The sequence below is a fragment of the Neofelis nebulosa genome, chromosome 10 (genome assembly GCF_028018385.1).
Source record: "Neofelis nebulosa isolate mNeoNeb1 chromosome 10, mNeoNeb1.pri, whole genome shotgun sequence".
In the NCBI taxonomy this organism is placed as follows: domain Eukaryota; kingdom Metazoa; phylum Chordata; class Mammalia; order Carnivora; family Felidae; genus Neofelis; species Neofelis nebulosa.
This window is the reverse complement of record NC_080791.1, coordinates 85,857,367-85,875,876: the sequence shown is the minus strand read 5'-3', so window position 1 is coordinate 85,875,876 and position 18,510 is coordinate 85,857,367. Positions and strand designations below refer to the sequence as shown.

General features: G+C 34.9%; 1 protein-coding gene across 5 annotated transcripts in view; it reads right to left on the bottom strand.

Annotated features, from left to right (window-relative positions):
* Positions 1–18,510, bottom strand: part of ELP4 (elongator acetyltransferase complex subunit 4) — a 249,516-nt gene that overhangs the window by 222,863 nt on the left and 8,143 nt on the right. The gene's annotated exons all lie outside the window — the stretch shown is intronic.

The following is an 18,510-nucleotide window of genomic DNA, read 5'->3' as shown; positions in this document are numbered from 1 at the left end:
ATAAGAGACTGTTAAAAACTGAGAACAAACTGAGGGTTGATGGGGGGTAGGAGGGAGGGCAGGGTGGGTGATGGGTATTGAGGAGGGCACCTTTTGGGATGAGCACTGGGTGATGTATGGAAACCAATTTGACAGTAAATTTCATATATTTAAAAAAATTATTAAAATCTTACTTTAGAAACTGAAATTTTAAAAATTCCATTTATGATCAATTGAAAAAACCATGAAATATTTTGGAGAAATTTGACAATATATGTGCGTGAATTAGCCCCACAATGAAAAGTACCAAATATTCTGAGAGTAAGTAAAGAAAGCCTAAATAAATAGAGAAGTATATCCTGTTCAGGGAATACAAGACTCAAATCTTTCTAAACTGATCTATAGTTTTAATGGAATTCCAATGCAAACCCCATAAGATTTTTGGAGAAACTGATAAGCTAATTCTGAAATTTACATAGAAATCCAAAGTTCCTAGAATAGTCCAACAAATTTGAAAAAGAACAGTTGGAGGACTTACTATCTGATTTCAAGACTTAGGATAAAGCTATAATCAAGGCAATATGGAATTAGCTAAAGGATAGAAATAGAAATCAATATAAAAGGATAGAGTCCAGAAATAAACCCACATGACTGATTTTTTACAAAGGCGGAGAAATAACTGTTTTTTTTTTTTTTTTTTTTTTGACAAATTGTCCTGGAATAATGGGTACCCAGATGCAAAACACAATAAAAAAATCTCAGTCTTACCCCAGACTATAAATTAAAAAAAAAAACAAAACAATAAAATTTCTATCTTACTTCATACTAATACTCAAATATTTACCTTGAAATGTATCACAAAACTAAATATAAGAGCTGAAACAATAAAACTATTAGAAGAAAACATAGGGAATAACTTTGCAACCTTGGAGTAGATTTCTCAAGGTATGGAAGCATGAACCGTAACAGAAAAAAAATGGATAGCAAGCTACAGAAAGAAAATATTTGCAATACATATATCTGATAGAGAACTAGTATCCAGTATACATACTAAAAAGTCTTCTAATTCCATGAGGACAAACCACCTAATATAAAAACGAGCAAAAGATCTGAATACACCCTTCACAAAAGAAGACATATGAATATCCAGTAAATGTATAAAAATAAGTTTAACTGTATTAAACCCTGGAAAAAAAACCCAAAAAACACTGTGAGAGACCACTACAATCCTACTAGAAAAGGTAAAATAAAAATACAATACTAAGTATTGACAAGAATGTGGAACAAATAAAATGCTTCTACATTGCTAGTGGCAATGCAAAATGGTACGGCTGCTTCAGGAGATAGTTTGGCAATTTCTGATAAAGTTAAACTTACACTTAAATGAACCAGCAATGCTACTCCTGCATTTTTATCCATGAGACATGAAAACACATGTCCATACATAGTTTTATACAGAATGTTTATGGCAATTTTGGTAACATCCAAAAGCTGTAAACAACACGAATGCCCATCAATTTGTGAATGGAAAAGACGAATGGTACATTCACAAATGAAATACTTCTAAACAATAAAATAACGTACATGCAACATAGATTAATCTCAAACACATTAAGCTAAGTGAAAAAAGCCGACACAAAAATTATGCATGGCATGGTTGCCTTTATGTGACATTCTACAGAAAGCAAAACTAATCTCTAGTGATAGAAAGGAGTTAGATGTTTGGGGCCAGAAAACTTTTTTGGGCATGAGGAAATTTTGGAAGATGCATGGAAATGTTTTATATCTTGATTGCTGTGGTGGTTCTATGTATATACACATTTGTAAAATGTAACTAACATATACACTTAAAATGGGTCCATTTCATTGTGTGTAATTTATAGTTCAGTAAAGTTGGTTTATTGAAACGCTTTCTTAAGGTGCAATTAAAACAGCAGGTGGTAACTTGTTGATAAACCTTCTCAGTATAGTGAATTAGAGCAAATCCATGATCAAAAGTATAGTAGATTTAATCAAACTCAATTGTATATATTAAAGAACATAGTTCTTTAATACTATCATTGCAAGTTAATATCCACAAATCTAAAAGATGCAAAATGGGCTTGACATGGATTTAGGAGCATTTCATGAAAGTTTTGTGTGTAAGGGAAAAACACTTTCAATGCCTCTGTACTGCTTACAGCTGACAGGTGGAAAAGAGAACAGAGACGGATGGAGGTAAGGTGACCTGCACTGCTTATTCTCTAATGCAGTTATCATACTGGGGGGAGGGCGGGGCACTCACTTTACATAACTAACAATTTATCTCTATTCAACTTTAGAAAAAAAAAAAACAACCCAGAAAGTCATGTTTAAAAAAAGAATTGATTTTACCTTAAGGAATTACTAGTGGGTTAGTTTACAGAAGCAACCATATAAACATAGGTCATTAAAAATCACTGTGTAAAAACCAAATTGGATACTAAAAATTTTACTTTCTAAGGCTGACATTTTACAACATGGAAAATAAATTTTTAAAAACTCTTCCACCATCCATCACTTTCACAGAATTGCTAAACTGTGCTATATTTCCTTTCAGTACATTTTCTGTGGTGTTTTCCTACACGGTTACAATTATTACTGAATTTTATGTTCTCCTATTTTCACATGTTTCATAGTCTTGTAGCTGTCATGTTTCAGGGGCCATAATATTCTAGAAAATGTATGTACTAGAATTTATTTCATCATCTCTCTACCATGGACTTTTCCTGCTTTTAGGCTTTTGTTTTTATTTATTTATTTATTTATTTATTTATTTATTTATTTATTTATTTATTTTTAGAGAAAGAGAGAGAAAGAGTGGAAGCACAAGTTGGGGAGGGACAGAGAGAGAGGGAGAGAGAGAACCCAAGCAGGTTCTACACTGTCAGTGCAGAGTCCAACACAGGTCTTGAACTCACCAACCACGAGATCACGACCTAAGCTGAAATCAAGAGTCAGACACTTAACCTACTGAGCCACCCAGGGGCCCTTTTGTTGTTATTAAATACAGAAGTACAAAAGTGCCTCAAATCACACATATCCAAGATGGAACTCAGTAACTCATTATTTTTTTCTTCCGAATGTGGTCATTTCAGTTTTTAGGAAATCAGGACTTATTTTTGATTCCTCTTTTCTCTCTCCCACCAATGCATTCCTTTCCCCATCCTTAAAATCCTGTTATATTTATTTTCAAAGTATTTCTGAAATTTGATTGTCACTCAAATCAGTGTCACTCCCCTAATCATGCTACCAACAACTCTTGTCGACACCACTGTGATGCCACAGTGTCACCACAGTGTCACTCCCCTAATCATGCTACCAAAACTCTTGCCTACACCACTGCAATCACCTCTTATTTGTTTGCATCCACTCTAATCCTCCAATTTAGTAGTAACCTTTTGAAAATACAAACCCAATCATTTCACTTCCCAACTTAAAACCTTTCAGTGGTTTCTCATTGCTGTTGGGAGAAAGAACTAAATCCTTTAACCTGGTCTATATGCTCTGTGTGGTCACCGCCAAAGAGCAGAGTTTAATGTGTATAATAAAAATATTTGCGTTAAAAGTGGTATCATACTGTCATTTCCCTATAAAAGGACATGGTGGTTGTTTAACAACTTCTCAGTAAAAGCAAATGAGAAATAAGCCTAACTAAAATAATTATTTGTAAAATTAAGGTTACATCTATACACTAGTAAGGGAATGAACAACTATATTAGGTAAGTACTGCATAAACTAGGGAGAGTCACAGATAATAAAAAATATTGAGTGATGTACCATTAATGAAGAGTGACAATAAACTAGATGGCAGAATTCCTCTTTTTCTACTTATATTTTAAATGAGTGTGAGTTGTAACTTTTTTCCTACCTATATACAATTCCTACTGATCTTATCTACACTTATAACTTAAATTAATATCTCTAGTTGCTATACTGCATCTTAAGTCAGGACGTGTTGCATAAATTACTTCACCTTTTTGGCTAGCTAATTCCCTCAAAAGCCCCTCCCAGACCCAAATTAGGTAAACTCATCCTTGGAGAAGCTTTCCTCAAGGCTGGGTGAGATGACCAGAGTGCCCTGGAGCATCTTGTTAACTCCTACAGTAGCATTTAATATACATACTGAAATTTCTCCACCAAGCTAAAAGATCCTCATGGCAGAGAATGTATTTTATTGTTGTATTGCTAGCAGTAGGCACATACTATACATTTAGTAGTATAATTTGTATAATTAAGGAAAAAACAAAAATCTATCTTGTCTTGTAAATCAGCCAGATCTACTGAAGTTTGGCTGAAAACACACCCTAGTGTACATGCACACACACACACATGCACACATATACACACACACAGTTTTTTCAAAGACTCCTATGTGGTAGTCAAAACTAATAGAAGGAAGATCACCTATTTAGAGTTGAGCAAAAAACAATACACTCTTCAAGCTGAAAGTCACCATTTTTGTGAAACAAATTTTGAGGTTGTACATTAAGCATTTAATTAATCTATTGAGTGAATCCCCATAACACTGGAAAAGCAAAAATGATAACGATGTGACAAAAACGCCAAAAAGCAAATGTAGTTTTGGCCTGAATTAACAGTCTAATTCGTAGGTTGAGAGATGGAAGTCCTAGTCTATTCAACAGTAGTGGACCATACTGGCAATAGTATATATTTCATTCAGGGACTTACACAAACTAAAGCATATTCAGAATGAAGTGACCAGGAGGGTGAAAGAACTTGAAAGCATGAGAAAAAGGATACTTAGGTTGACGAAAAAGAGACCCAAAGGATGTAAGAGACCTGTCTCCAAAAATCTGATGGACTGTCATATGTAAATGGAATCACACAAGAGGTAGAATGAAGCCTAATAGATAGGAACAACAGGAATATCAATTTTTCTTAACATCAAAGTCCAAAAGAGCTGCCCGTTTCATTGTGTTGGGAATGCTAACAAAGTCACCAAGGACTTTCTAATTGTCTGTTTTCTGGGACACTTTAAATCTTTATTTCATTTGTCTATTGCAGCTATTATCAAGGACAAATTTCTTCCTGAAATTATACTCTCCTTCTCCATTCATGCTCTATTTTTAAGACACTTCTTGTTCCCCATTGCCCTGTTTCTTTAGACTCAATTCCTTGGTAAATAAATATGAATTGCTTCTATTAAATTTCTCTAGTCACTACTTTCAACTAAGCTATGCCAAATCTTCCTTTCTCATCTCTTGACATCTAGAGCTAATTCCATGACTTTCTCACCAGTTTCAGTTATTAAAACTTGGAACAGTCAAGTTTAAAACTTTAATATTCAGTGCAAACCTTCCCCCTCCTTTAGTGGAGACTGAGACTTGTAACTTGAAAGTCTTAGTGGGACAGAGGGGTTCCAAAAGAAAGGAAGATTCTAAAATGCCTCTTCCTCCATGTCTTCTTTCCAAGTCCTAGTTCTGTTGTTAGGAGATCAGGGGGAAAAATGTGGCAGTGATCAGCTTACATAACTGGCTGTCTGGTTAGGGAGAGATGTCCTTAGCCTCACTATGATCTGGTCTAGTTAAGCCTGCTGTTTTGTAGCCTTTGAAGTTGTGGTGGTTTCTATGTAGGTGGTAAGTGTGGTTTTTGTGGGTAGTGCTCAGTTTCATTTTGGTCACATCTGCTGCTGAGAAACCCTTCTGAGGTGGAATCTAGGTTTTGGGGGCTGGCCAGTAATTCATATTCAAATTCTGCTCTGGTAATATTAGCTATTGCTATCATTATTATTTTGGCTATTTATATAATCTCTCCCAGCAGGCTTCTGTCCTTTTCCTACACCAGACACAGAAAACAGTGTTGTTGTCGGGAATGATGACAAACCCTGGGAGATTTAAGACAGGCTTCCTCCAAGGACTCTCTCACCATGCACTACTCACTGAAGGGCTTACAGGTTCAGAAGTTTAGCAAGAAGTCAATTGGGAAACAAGGATGCCAGTCTTTGCTTCTTGTAAGGATCCTCAATGTCTATGACTGATGCTCTTAGGAATTGTACCGCGTTACCTGCCTGAGTGAGGGATCACTTTTGAACTTGAATATTGCACTCTTGCTCTCTCCAATCTTTGTGATGCTTACTAATGGTGGTGATGGTAACAGTTACGAGGAAGTAGCTGTGGTGGATCTCTGGACCTGCAAGGAAGTATTTAATCCCAACTGCAGGAATGGGGAAACTTTCATCTTCGCTTTCTTTTTCTCACTTTGGGCTATGATCAACACTTCTGAGCTCCTTAACATCCTGTAAAAAGTAATACGTAACTAATCTTGACCACTAACTATATGCTAAACATGGTGCAATGTACTTGTCATGCATTAGTTCACTTAATCCTCATAATAACTTGTAAGATAAATGTTGTTAATCCCTATCTTATAGGTAAGAAAAGGAAGGCACAGGGAAGGCAAGCAGCTTGCCTAAGGTGACACAGTTAGTAAAGATCAGGGCTATGAGTTGAATCAGCCAGTCTGATTCCAGAGGCTATGCTCGTATCTCTTTCATGGGCTTATTTTCCTTTACCTATCCCTTAACTGATATGCTTTGGCTTTAGACTTCGATTTGCTTTTCTTTTTACTCTAGTTATTCTTAGTCTTTCCTGGAATCTCAGACCACTCTGAGAATATGATGCAAGTTATACCTTATTCTAACAATATGCACAGTCATATACAAATTTACATGTAATTTCACGGAATTAAGAGACCCCCCCCCCCCAAAGTTCCATCTATGGATCCTCCATGGTCTACAAATCTGGGCATTCTAATGCATACCTATGAATGACTTCAACCAAAAAGTATCAGTTGCATAAAGTATCAGTCAAATAATATTGACAAATCCAAAATATTTTTCTCTAGCCTAAATTTAATACTCATAAACTTCAGTATGTTTAAACTGAATTCATACTTCACATCAACATTTGCTCCTTCTCCTCCTTTTCTGACTTCACCTAATGGTACTAACTCCAAACCTTTTCAGGCCAAACATCTGGGAATCATCCTATCTCTTGTCTCTCCTTTATCTCCCACACATTTAGAAAGAACAGAAGAATCAACATTCTTGAGAGGGACCTACTAAAAGAGGAAAAATGTAGGGAAATGGTATTTTATACCAGAGCAATCTAAGAATAGATAGTGAAACATTTATAATCTAATACACATAATGAAATGCAGAAATAGAAAAATTAGGTAGCATTGTTATATCAAAATATGTGATGAATTAATGATTTAAAGTCTCAAAAGTATAGTAACAGACATCATCTCATGTTTCGATTAGAGTAATTAGTATTTCCATCACTTCAAGTTTTCACTTTATTCCTGAAGTACATCTTTCATAATAGTTCTTCATAGCTCAAAATACTCCATGACTACCTATTTCTTACTAGTCTAAAGTAACTGTTTTTAGCCAGGCTTTCACAGCATTCATTCATTCAAGCATGTATTCATGGTGCCCTTACATAGTTGCCATGGTCACAGAGCTTATAGTCTACTGAATAAGATACATGGTTAAGTATTTTCAACAAAGTGTAGTACGTGCCATGATAAAGTAGATAAGCAATACTACAGAAGTATAGAGGAGGAATACTAAGTGGGCTGAGGGTAAGGAAAGCAATAGTTAAGGAAGCCTTTCTGGAAGAGAATCTAAGTGGAGACCTAAGAGATGATTAAGAGCTAGGATAAGAAAGGAAAAAAAGGAGGCAGCAAGAAAGAATTTAAGCAAAGGCCTGGAGAGAATGGTAAATGGTTGGAATTAAAAGCCTAGGATGATATGCTTGAAGAAAGAGGTAAGGGCATGAGAAGAGACAAGCCTAAAGTGAATCAGCAGTGACAGATCATTAAAGGCCTTATCTTCTAGGCTAAGGAAGCTGGGCTTTATGTTAAAATTGATAGCACAGAAAGGTCTTAAGTAAGGGTATATCATGATTACCTTTAGATTTTTATATCAGAAAGTTCATTCCAGCTACAGTATGAAAATGAACTGAAGCAAGAAAACATTGGAAGCAACCTAAGAAGCTGTTACAATAATTTAGTGAAAGTTGTGGATTATGGCCAAATTAGGGTCATAGCAGCAAGAATAGAAAGAAGTAGACAGAATTTTAAGATATTTAAAAGGTTAAAAACCTTGGGATTTAATGATTACTGGATGTGTACAGTGGAGAAACAAGTACATCACTCAGGTCTCTGGCATGTGTCACTTGGTAGCCTGAATAATCTAGTAATCATAGGAAGAGGGACAGATTTGGAGGATTGGAGTAGAATTTGGAGATAAGGGAAGTTTAGCTCTGGACACATTGATTTTGAGAGATATTCAAGAGAAAATGTTGAAAGGGAGTTGAATATGATCTCTGCATTTCTCTGTTGATCCTATGTATGCATCAATGTCTACAGATTTCATAAAATGAGTTTTTTCCACCCCTGGTCATTCTAGTTATGGCAGGAACTGAGACCTCCCAGGAAGAGTATGTAGCACCAGAAGAGGGAAGAGGATACTAATATTTTAAGTTGAGCCAAAGGAGTCTAAAAAAATAAAAGCAGAAAGGTAGAAGGAAATCTAGAACAAAATGTTATAACAGATCTAAAGGAAGAGAGTACTTCAAGAAAAAAGTGACTTGAGACGCCTGGGTGGCTCAGTCAGTTGAGCATCCTATTCTTGATTTTGGGTCAGGTCATGATCTCACGTTTCATAGGTTCGAGCCACGTTGGGCTCTGTGCTAACAGCGTAGAGCCAGCTTGGGATTCTCTGTCTCCCTTTACCTCTTCCCCTTCCTTGTTTGCATGGATGCATGCTCTGTCAATCTCTCTCTCAAAAATAAATAAACATTAAAAAAAGGGTGACTCACCACATCAATTGCTGAGCTGAGAAGTATTCCTCGGGTTTAGCCATGAGAAGGCCACTAATATCTCTGGCTAAGGCGGTTTCAGTGATGTGCTACTTCCTTAAATAAACTGAGGAATGACTTAAATATCATGAAAATGTATAGATTCCCATAAAAGGAAGAGAAAAAGGGATAGTTGGAGGAGTGGGGTTAAGGAAGAATTCCCCCTCCTCTTTTTCTTTTAAATGAGGCTTGAAAACAGATTTGAGCAGGTTTAAGTACACACAGGAAAGAACTAAAAAGGAGGGAGAAGTTAAGGAAAGAAGAGAAAACTGATATTGCCATTCCTTGGTAAGGTGGAAGGAGGAAAGCTCTAGTGTCCAGGTGAAAGGATGACTCTCAAACAGGAGACATTCTCCCATGTGTGGGTACTGAAGCTTGACAGTGGGAAGTTGGGGGAGTTGTCATCTGAAGAGACCATTTTCTTTCATGTGAAATACTGCAAGTTATCCCAGAATATGAGGGAGAAAGTAGTAATGTTTGTTGTTTGAGTATGAGGTTTTAAAAGATCACTGAGGTTATTGAGAATGAAAAAGAGGTGATGACAGATACAAAAGTTTGCTGGTGAATGCCGAAAGCTCACTGAGGGCTGGAGATCAGGAAGGAAATAACTAAGAAGTCCATATATGGCAGGAGTGAGATGATATAAAAGGCAGAAAAGCCAAAGGTATAAATCTCACTCTGGAAAATAATTAAGATGAATCATCAGGTTTTAGTGTAAAATGATGATTTAATGTCAGAGAAACCTGCTTGCAAATCTTAGCTACTAAGTGTGTGACCTTGGACAAGTTGCTCTCTCAAAATCTCACTCTCCTCTAAAATATAGACATCTCATTTGATTGTTGTGAAAGTAAATGATAAAATACACGTCAAGGGCTTAGCATGATACCGAGCACACAGTAAATCCATAATAAATGGTAAATAATTCAATAAAATATTCAATGATAGTATTTTAAGATATTAGAGCTTATTTTATATGAAATAGGTATTACACAGGGGAAAGATTTAGAAGGGATAAGAATAGTAGGAACTTGAATCTACAGAGCAAAAAAGAGTATTATGGAGATAAAAGCAACAGAAAAGATCATTGGAACAGCTTACATCTTGGACAATGACCAAAGATAACAAGGAGGTAAAGCATGAGAGATTTAGCCAGCCATAAAGTTAAACAAACAAAAATCCCAGAAGTCCTGTGGTGGATGAAAAGTGAACAGCCTCATCTCTGCACGGTGCAGTTTGAGAAGCTGGTATAAGGTTCTGAGGTTTTACAATCTGAATTCTACAAGTAGGTAGTTGAGGCAAGAGACCCAGGAGGCCAAACTTTCCCTTTGACTAATCCTCAATATAAACTTTCTGCTTTAGAAGAGCTTTCACTTCTTTACTACATAAGCATACTATGTTGATATCTACTTTTGTGCATTTGGTAATATGGGCTTCCATATGAGTACTTTTCTCCCTCCCTCTCCCCTCAATTTCTACCCATAGTTTGATTCAATTTAAGTCTTTCCATATCTCTTATGTCTGCAAAAACATCTATATATTATATATGTAGTGTTCTCATTTATTCCATGTGTAACCAATATCCAGTTTAAGTTCAGAAAGGGTAAAACCCAAGATTTATACTGCCTAGCAGTGCTAAACACAGTGTAGGTGCTTAGATGCTTCAGTACAAAAGGTCAGGTCTTACTAAAGAACTGCATGGATACCAGTTTGTCTTATTTTAGTCTTTTGACAAGTTATACTAATATAAAATAAATTAAGAAAAATACAAAATATACTACAAAAACAGATATTAGCAAGCTTTTTCTTAAAAAGTCAGAAAATAAGTATTTCAGGCTTGTGAACCATACAGTCTCTGTTGAAACTACTCAACTCTGCTTTGTGACGACAGGAACAGCCATTGACAATGTACAAATCATTAAGCATGGTAGTGTTCCAATAAAACTTTATTTATAGATAGGTCACTGGCCCACAGGCTGCAGTTTGCCAACTCGTGCATAATAAGGAAAATGCTCAGAATTCATTACATGGTGTAGAAGAAAAAATATAGCTCAGCAATTTCAAAAAGGTTGAAGGCAATTGACAAGAAAGTATTATAATATCTTGTGAAAAGTATATCGAGAGTGCTTTGTTTTTGATATTACATGAATTAATAACAAGTTAAAATTGTGAAGAGAGTGGAAGATTCTAATTTTTTTAATGTTTATTTTTGAAAGAGAGAGAGAGAGAGGGAGAGAGGGAGGGGGAGAGAGAAGGAGACACAGAATCTGAAGCAGGCTCCTAAAATGATATAATTAACATAAGAGATTAATTTAAAAATAATGGGCTCATAAATGTCACATAACTTGTATTTTAATGACTGGCAACTTCCACTAAATCTCTTTGATGCTCAATATCTCCGCAAACAGATCAAGATCCTTTATTTTAAAAGAAGCTGTAAAAACTCTAAATATTTATGCCATTCCTTCACTTTTGATACTTTTAAGATGTCCCAATTTTACCCTTGTACCAGACTGCCAGAAAGCATTTAAATATAAAACATCTCAAAACCCAGTCCAGTACTAAAGAATGAAACATATTTTAGGAAAAATCTTTGATTTTCTAAATAAATGTAGGGGGCCCGTACTCATTCAATTGAGAATGGTCTGTTATAAATTCATATTTATTTAGTTAGCTGTATTTGGAAGGTCTAAAGTAGACCTACTCTTGGTCTCTGGCAGCACTCATAAGCTCTAGTTTTCATAGTTCCATTGCTACTGAAATAATAAACACGCTGCTCTGCAGGTCCATACTCACGCACACACTTATGCACATGCCTTAGTACGTGAGTAATTTGAAGAGAAATGGCTTAAAAATTGACAATCTATAAGTGATAAACTATTAATGCAAACATATTCATGCTTTAATGTTCTTCAACTTCTGGAATTAAAAAAAAATATTTGAGTGATGAGCAACATAGTAATATCCTATGCTACCAACCACTAACCTTAAATCTCCATAATTGGTTTATATTTAGAACTATTCATCCATTTTTTTAAGGCAAATTTCATTCACTGTACAAGTTGTATTGACTTGGCAATGAAGAAAAGTAGAGAACCTAGTATATAAAACTCCTTCTTCTAATCTAATCTTTCAAAAATGTGAAAATGTTTCCAAATTTTGCTTTAAGGTTTTCTAAAGAAAACAAGCTAATAGATGATGAAACTAAGTTTCCCACAGTTATACATATTTTCAAAAATCTTCGACACATAGAAATTGATAGTAGACACAGATGAAAGAAAACACAGATGAAAAACAGATTTCATTGACAGATATTGGGTTATTGATCTTATAAATAAAGCAATTGAATTTTTGTTAAAAAAAAAAGAAATTGATAGTAGAGCATAAATAATACTAAGAAGATTCAAAATATTAGCTTTACGGAAAAACCAGACTATAAAGGTAAGGCCTTTGTCTTATACTTGTCACATTCTTTTATTTATTTAATCATTATTCAACAAACAGTTATTGAATACCAAGTATAATAAAAACATTGGCGAACTGATATTTCATCAGAAATACTTTTTTTTTTAATGTTACTATGCTTTAGTTATTCTTGTCTGAGTTTTTCGTTATTACTCTTTATAAAAAAATCTCCTTGGCTAGATCAAGTTCATTAGGCATGTATGTGCTCTGTTCCCATATAACTGCAGACAACAATGTCTATGCTTTCTGCCACTATATAACAAGGATTCCCCATCTTCTGGCTTTCAGTAACATGGTCTTCAGTTCCTTTTCACTCTCACTGTCATTACAGTATAATATTTCTACTAACAATCTGTTCATGCAATTTAGGATCTCTCTAATGTGCTCCTCAAAATCCTTCCAGCTTTTGCCTACTACCTGGTCCCAAAGCCACTCCCATATTTTTTGGTATTTGTTATGGAAGCACCCACTTCCAGATACCAAAACAGATACCAAAATCTGTTATTAAATAACATTATCAATATTTGCAGAAGATGATTGGCCAATTATAATACACAAGTGAATCTATAAACTATTCAAAACTTAAGGAATCTACTCCTGAAATCATTGTTGCACTATATGCTAACTAATTTGGATGTAAATTAAAAAATAAAAATAAAAATAAAAGTTGCTGGTGATAAGATCAATATATAAAAATCAATAGCAGTCCCCTGTTCTAGCTACAACCAATGTTAAAATGTAATAATAATAGACACATCTATTATGGTATTTAACTCATTATATTGTAATTATTTGCTTTACATATGTCTCCTCCACAGGTGCAAAGTTCTGTAAGGGAAGTGAGTATTTTATTTATATATATAACCCTAATATCTAGCATATACCTGTGTGTTCAATGAACGTTCACTGAATAAATCATAAATAATCACTGGATTCCTAGTATCATATCATATCCAGATACTTCCACTGGAGCAAAGAATTAAAATTTAGTTGCACATTTTAGGGGCACTTGGGTGGCTCAATTGGTTAAGTGTCCAACTTCAGCTCAGGTCACGATCTCACAGTTTGTGGGTTTGAGCCCCGCATCAGGTTCTGTGCTGACAGCTCAGAGCCTGGAGCCTGCTTTGGATTTTGTGTCTCTGTCTCTCTGCCCCTCCTCAACTCGACTCTGTCTCTCAAAAATAAACATAAAAAAATTTTTTTAAATAAATAAATAAATTTCAGTTGCATATTTTAAAAACTATTATAATAACTTCCCAGATTTTTAGTTATTAAAGAGAAAAGTCTGAGGCCCAAATGATGAAATGTCATTCTTTACTTTTCACTTGTTTGGACTGGTAAAAATTTAAATGTTTGATAAGATACAGTGTTGTCAGGGTGAGGGTAAACTCACTGGTGTATTCTTATAACTGCTGACTGACTGAAGTAAAAGATGGTATAATCGCTTGGGAGAGCAATCTATTAATATCTAATACAATGCTAATAATATGCTAATTAACATACTAATAATAATACCTAATACAATTTAACATGCTTAACAACTAAGCAACTCTATATCTTAGAATTCATTCTACAGATATTTTTCAAAATATTTTTTTAAATTTTATTTTAGAGACAGAGAGCATGAGCAGGAGAGAGGTGCAGAGGGAGAGAGAGAGAATATCAAGCAGGCTCTACGCTCAACACAGAGCTGGACATGGGGTTTGATCTAATGACCCTGGGATCACGACCTGAGCCGAAAGCAAGAGTTGGACACTTAACCAACTGAGCCACCCAGGTGTCCAAGTCTACAGATATTTACATATGTATGCAAAGCTTATATCCAAGATTATGTACAATAGCATTGTTAGCAATAGAAAAATGGAACTTAAATTCATCAATAGGGAATTATTTAAATAAATTATGGCACATCCATATAATGAAATCTTACACAGTTGTTAGAAGAATGAGGCATATGAATGCACATGGACTGATTTCTAAGATGTGTTAAATGGAAAAAGCAGAGTGCTCCCATGTTTATTTCTTAAGTAAAAATATTTGGGGAAGATACTAGGACAGTATTGTCTCTGGGTATGGGGATGAACAACTGAAAGGACAACCTAATTTTCTCTAGATATCCTTTTGTATTTTATGTATTTATTTATTGATATTAAAACTGTGAGTTATTTTTTCCATAAAATCCTTCAACAATTCTTAACTAAAAGGTAAGTTTTTAAAAATGAGACTGACATCACCATTTCTAGAAATTCTCAATTACAGGCTATTTCTCCCTCTTACATCTACTGTTAGGAATAATTCTATACCCTAAGTCCTTAAAAACTGATGGGTGACACAAATATTTTATAGAACATATTTTACTTAACTTTTTCTTAAATGTTATATATTATTCAGAGACTTGGCACTAGGTAAATGCCCAGAAAATTCTATTGTAGTGATCAAAGTAAATGGCTGGTAAGAAACTGGCAAATATTTTATCACCAAGAGCTGCATGGAAACTAATGGTTGTGTTAAATATGATGACTGAACACAGGACCAAAATGACTCAATGGCATGATTTTTAAAAATTAATATATTTTAGGGGCACCTGGGTGGTTCAGTTGGTTAAGCATCTGATTCCTGATCTCAGCTCAGGTCATGATCTGGCAGTGCAGAGCCTGCTTGGGATTCTCTCTTTCTCATTCTCTCTCTGCCCCTCCCCTACTCTCTCTCTCTCAAAATAAGTAAACTTAAAAAACTTTAAAAATTAATATATTTTAGATAGCAATAAGCTGCAACTATACAGGCCAATTTTTAACAAATATTGCATATCTGAAACAAATCTTAAATAATATTCTCTGTATATTGTTTTATTATGATGGACATAAAACTTCAGACTGGCATGAAGAAATGCTGATAATGTAAAATAAGAGTTTTTTCTTTTTTAAAAAATTTTATTTTACTATATTTTTAATTGAAGTTTAGTTGACACACGTTACATTAGTTTCGAGGAATACAATACAGTGATTCGACAACTCTATACCTTATGCTATGTTCACCAGAAGTATGGTTATGATCTCTCATCATATAACACTACTATAATACCATCGACTGGAATCTTTATGCTCTGCCTTTCATCCTTGTGATGTATGCATTCCATAACCAGATGCCTGTACCTCCCACTCCCATTCACCCATTTTACTCATCTCCCCACCATTCTCCCTTCTGGCAACCACCAACTTGTTCTCTTAAAACAAAGAATTTTGGCACGGCTGCAACCTGTATCCTTATTGTGAATAATTAAAGAAGGACTCTTTCAAGTTTAGAAATTTGAAAATTTACTAAAAGAAAAAGCCCACACAAATGTAGGCTTTCTTTAACTATTTAATACTTTATTCTAAAAAAAGGCATAAAACTCCTATTTTAGTGTTTGTGATCATTAAATGAAGCATTAAAAAAGCTACATAGCACAGTTACAAAAAATATGAACTTTTCAGTCATACCAGATTTCGAATCCTAGTTCTCTCACTAACTATGTGATAATGGGAAAGTTACTTCACTCCTCTGAATCTTATTTCTTAAAATATAAAATGGGGATAATATGGATTACATGTAGTATCTTATAAGATTGTTATATTAAGGGGAAAATTGTGTATAAAACATTTACCACAATACATTACCCAGAGTGAGACTTAAATAAAGGGCAGCTCCACTATTATTATTACTACTTTTCAATTATCCAGCAGAGATGGGGAGTAAGATATACTACAAATCTCTTTTGAGTTTTCCAGATTGAGCTTCATTTACTAGAGAAATGCTTATGTATGTAGCAAATTTTACACACCACTGTTTTGTCTTTTTTTTTTTTTTAAATTGCTTAATGTTTATTTATTTTTGACAGAGAGACAGACAGAGATACAGCACGAACAGGGGAAGGGCAGAGACAGAGGGAGACAGAATTTGAAGCAGGCTCCAGGCTCTGAGCTGTTAGCACAGAGCCTGACGTGGGGCTTGAACTTGTGAACTGCAAGATCATGACCTGAGCCAAAGTTGGATGCTTAACCGACTGAGCCACCCAGGCGCCCCACAACCATTTTGCATTTTTAGTCATTCCTGGAGCAGAGTTTTCTAAAATACTTAACACATTTCATTGCTACCTTAAGAGAAGTCAATGAATATAAAGCAACTTTATTGGGCCTAGAAATAATAATTCTATCTGGATTATCACATTTGATAGTCTCAATGTGCTGAATATAGGTCACACTAAATTTGGAATATTGTATTCAGTTCTGAGCATAGTTGAAGAGATGGTGCTGACTGAAAGGTGCGACAAAGAACATACCAGGAGACTGAGGAATGAAAACTACAACACATAAAAAGCAGATTAAGAAACTGTCTATTTCATTGAGAGAAGATCTGAGGCGATAAAATAGTTACTTTCAAGTATTTTAAGAGTGTCACATGAAAAAGTACATAAATTAATTCTGTATTATGCCAGAGGACAAAATTAGGAACAACAAATCTGTTAAATTATACGGGTTCAACATTAATATGAAGAACTTTCTAAAACATTATAGCATTTTCAACAAGAATGCATTCTTTTGAGATAAAAAGCTTCTGCACAGCAAAGGAAACAACCAACAGAACTAAAAGGCAACCAACGGAATGGGAAAAGATATTTGCAAATGACATATCAGACAAAGCGCTAGTATCCAAAATCTATAAAGAGCTCATCAAACTCCACACCCGAAAAACAAATAACCCAGTGAAGAAATGGGCAGAAAACATGAATAGACACTTCTCTAAAGAAGACAACCAGATGGCCAACAGGCACATTAAAAGATGCTCAACGTCGCTCCTCATCAGGGAAATATAAATCAAAACCACACTCAGATATCACCTCACGCCAGAGTGGCCAAAATGAACAAATCAGAAGACTATAGATGTTGGAGAGGATGTGGAGAAACGGGAACCCTCTTACACTGTTGGTGGGAATGCAAATTGGTGCAGCCGCTGTGGAAAACAGTGTGGAGGTTCCTCAGAAAATTAAAAATAGACCTACCCTATGACCCAGCAATAGCACTGCTAGGAATTTATCCAAGGGATACAGGAGTACTGATGCATAGGGGCACTTGTACCCCAATGTTTATAGCAGCACTCTCAACAATAGCCAAATTATGGAAAGAGCCTAAATGTCCATCAACTGATGAATGGATAAAGAAATTGTGGTTTATATACACAATGGAGTACTACGTGGCAATGAGAAAGAATGAAATATGGCCCTTTGTAGCAACATGGATGGAACTGGAGAGTGTGATGCTAAGTGAAATAAGCCATACAGAGAAAGACAGATACCGTATGTTTTCACTCTTATGTGGATCCTGAGAAACTTAACAGAAACCCATGGGGGAGGGGTAGGAAAAAAAAAAAAAAAAGAGGTTAGAGTGGGAGAGAGCCAAAGCATAAGAGACTGTTAAAAACTGAGAACAAACTGAGGGTTGATGGGGGGTGAGAAGGGGGGAGGGTGGGTGATGGGTATCGAGGAGGGCACCTTTTGGGATGAGCACTGGGTGTTGTATGGAAACCAATTTGACAATAAATTTCATATATTGAAAAAAAAGAATGCATTCTTTTGTGAAGTAATGAGCCCTTTAAACTATATAATCTATATTCAAATGGTGTTTGCTACTGTCAAGGATGATGGAAAAGTGATTTGTGTCTAGATGGAAAAGTGATTTGTAGCTAGATGGGAGCTTTGACTACGTAACTGCCAAGGTTTATTTCAATTCCAAGATTCTATGATCTAAACTAAACAATAAGGAAAATGGGATTATGTATGTATAATTAAATAAGAACCATTGGTGCTTAAAGATGAACAAAATATGATTTATTGGTCTGTTACTTTTCTTTCAATAAGAAGAAAATGATAAAAATGTATGATATATATACAATGGACTTATTGGTACATCAACTTCTCAAACTAATCAACTGTTTTAATTCCACTGTAAATACAAATACAGAGATTCTCCAAAACAAAACAAAACAAAACAAAACAAAAAAACAATTGGCAATGATCTTAGCTTTTTTTAAAAAAATGGAGGACAATGCACTGTGAACATTTTTAAATTATAAGAGCTATATTTTCAGATATACTTGCTTCATTTATTTCAAGTTCAGATCAACATTT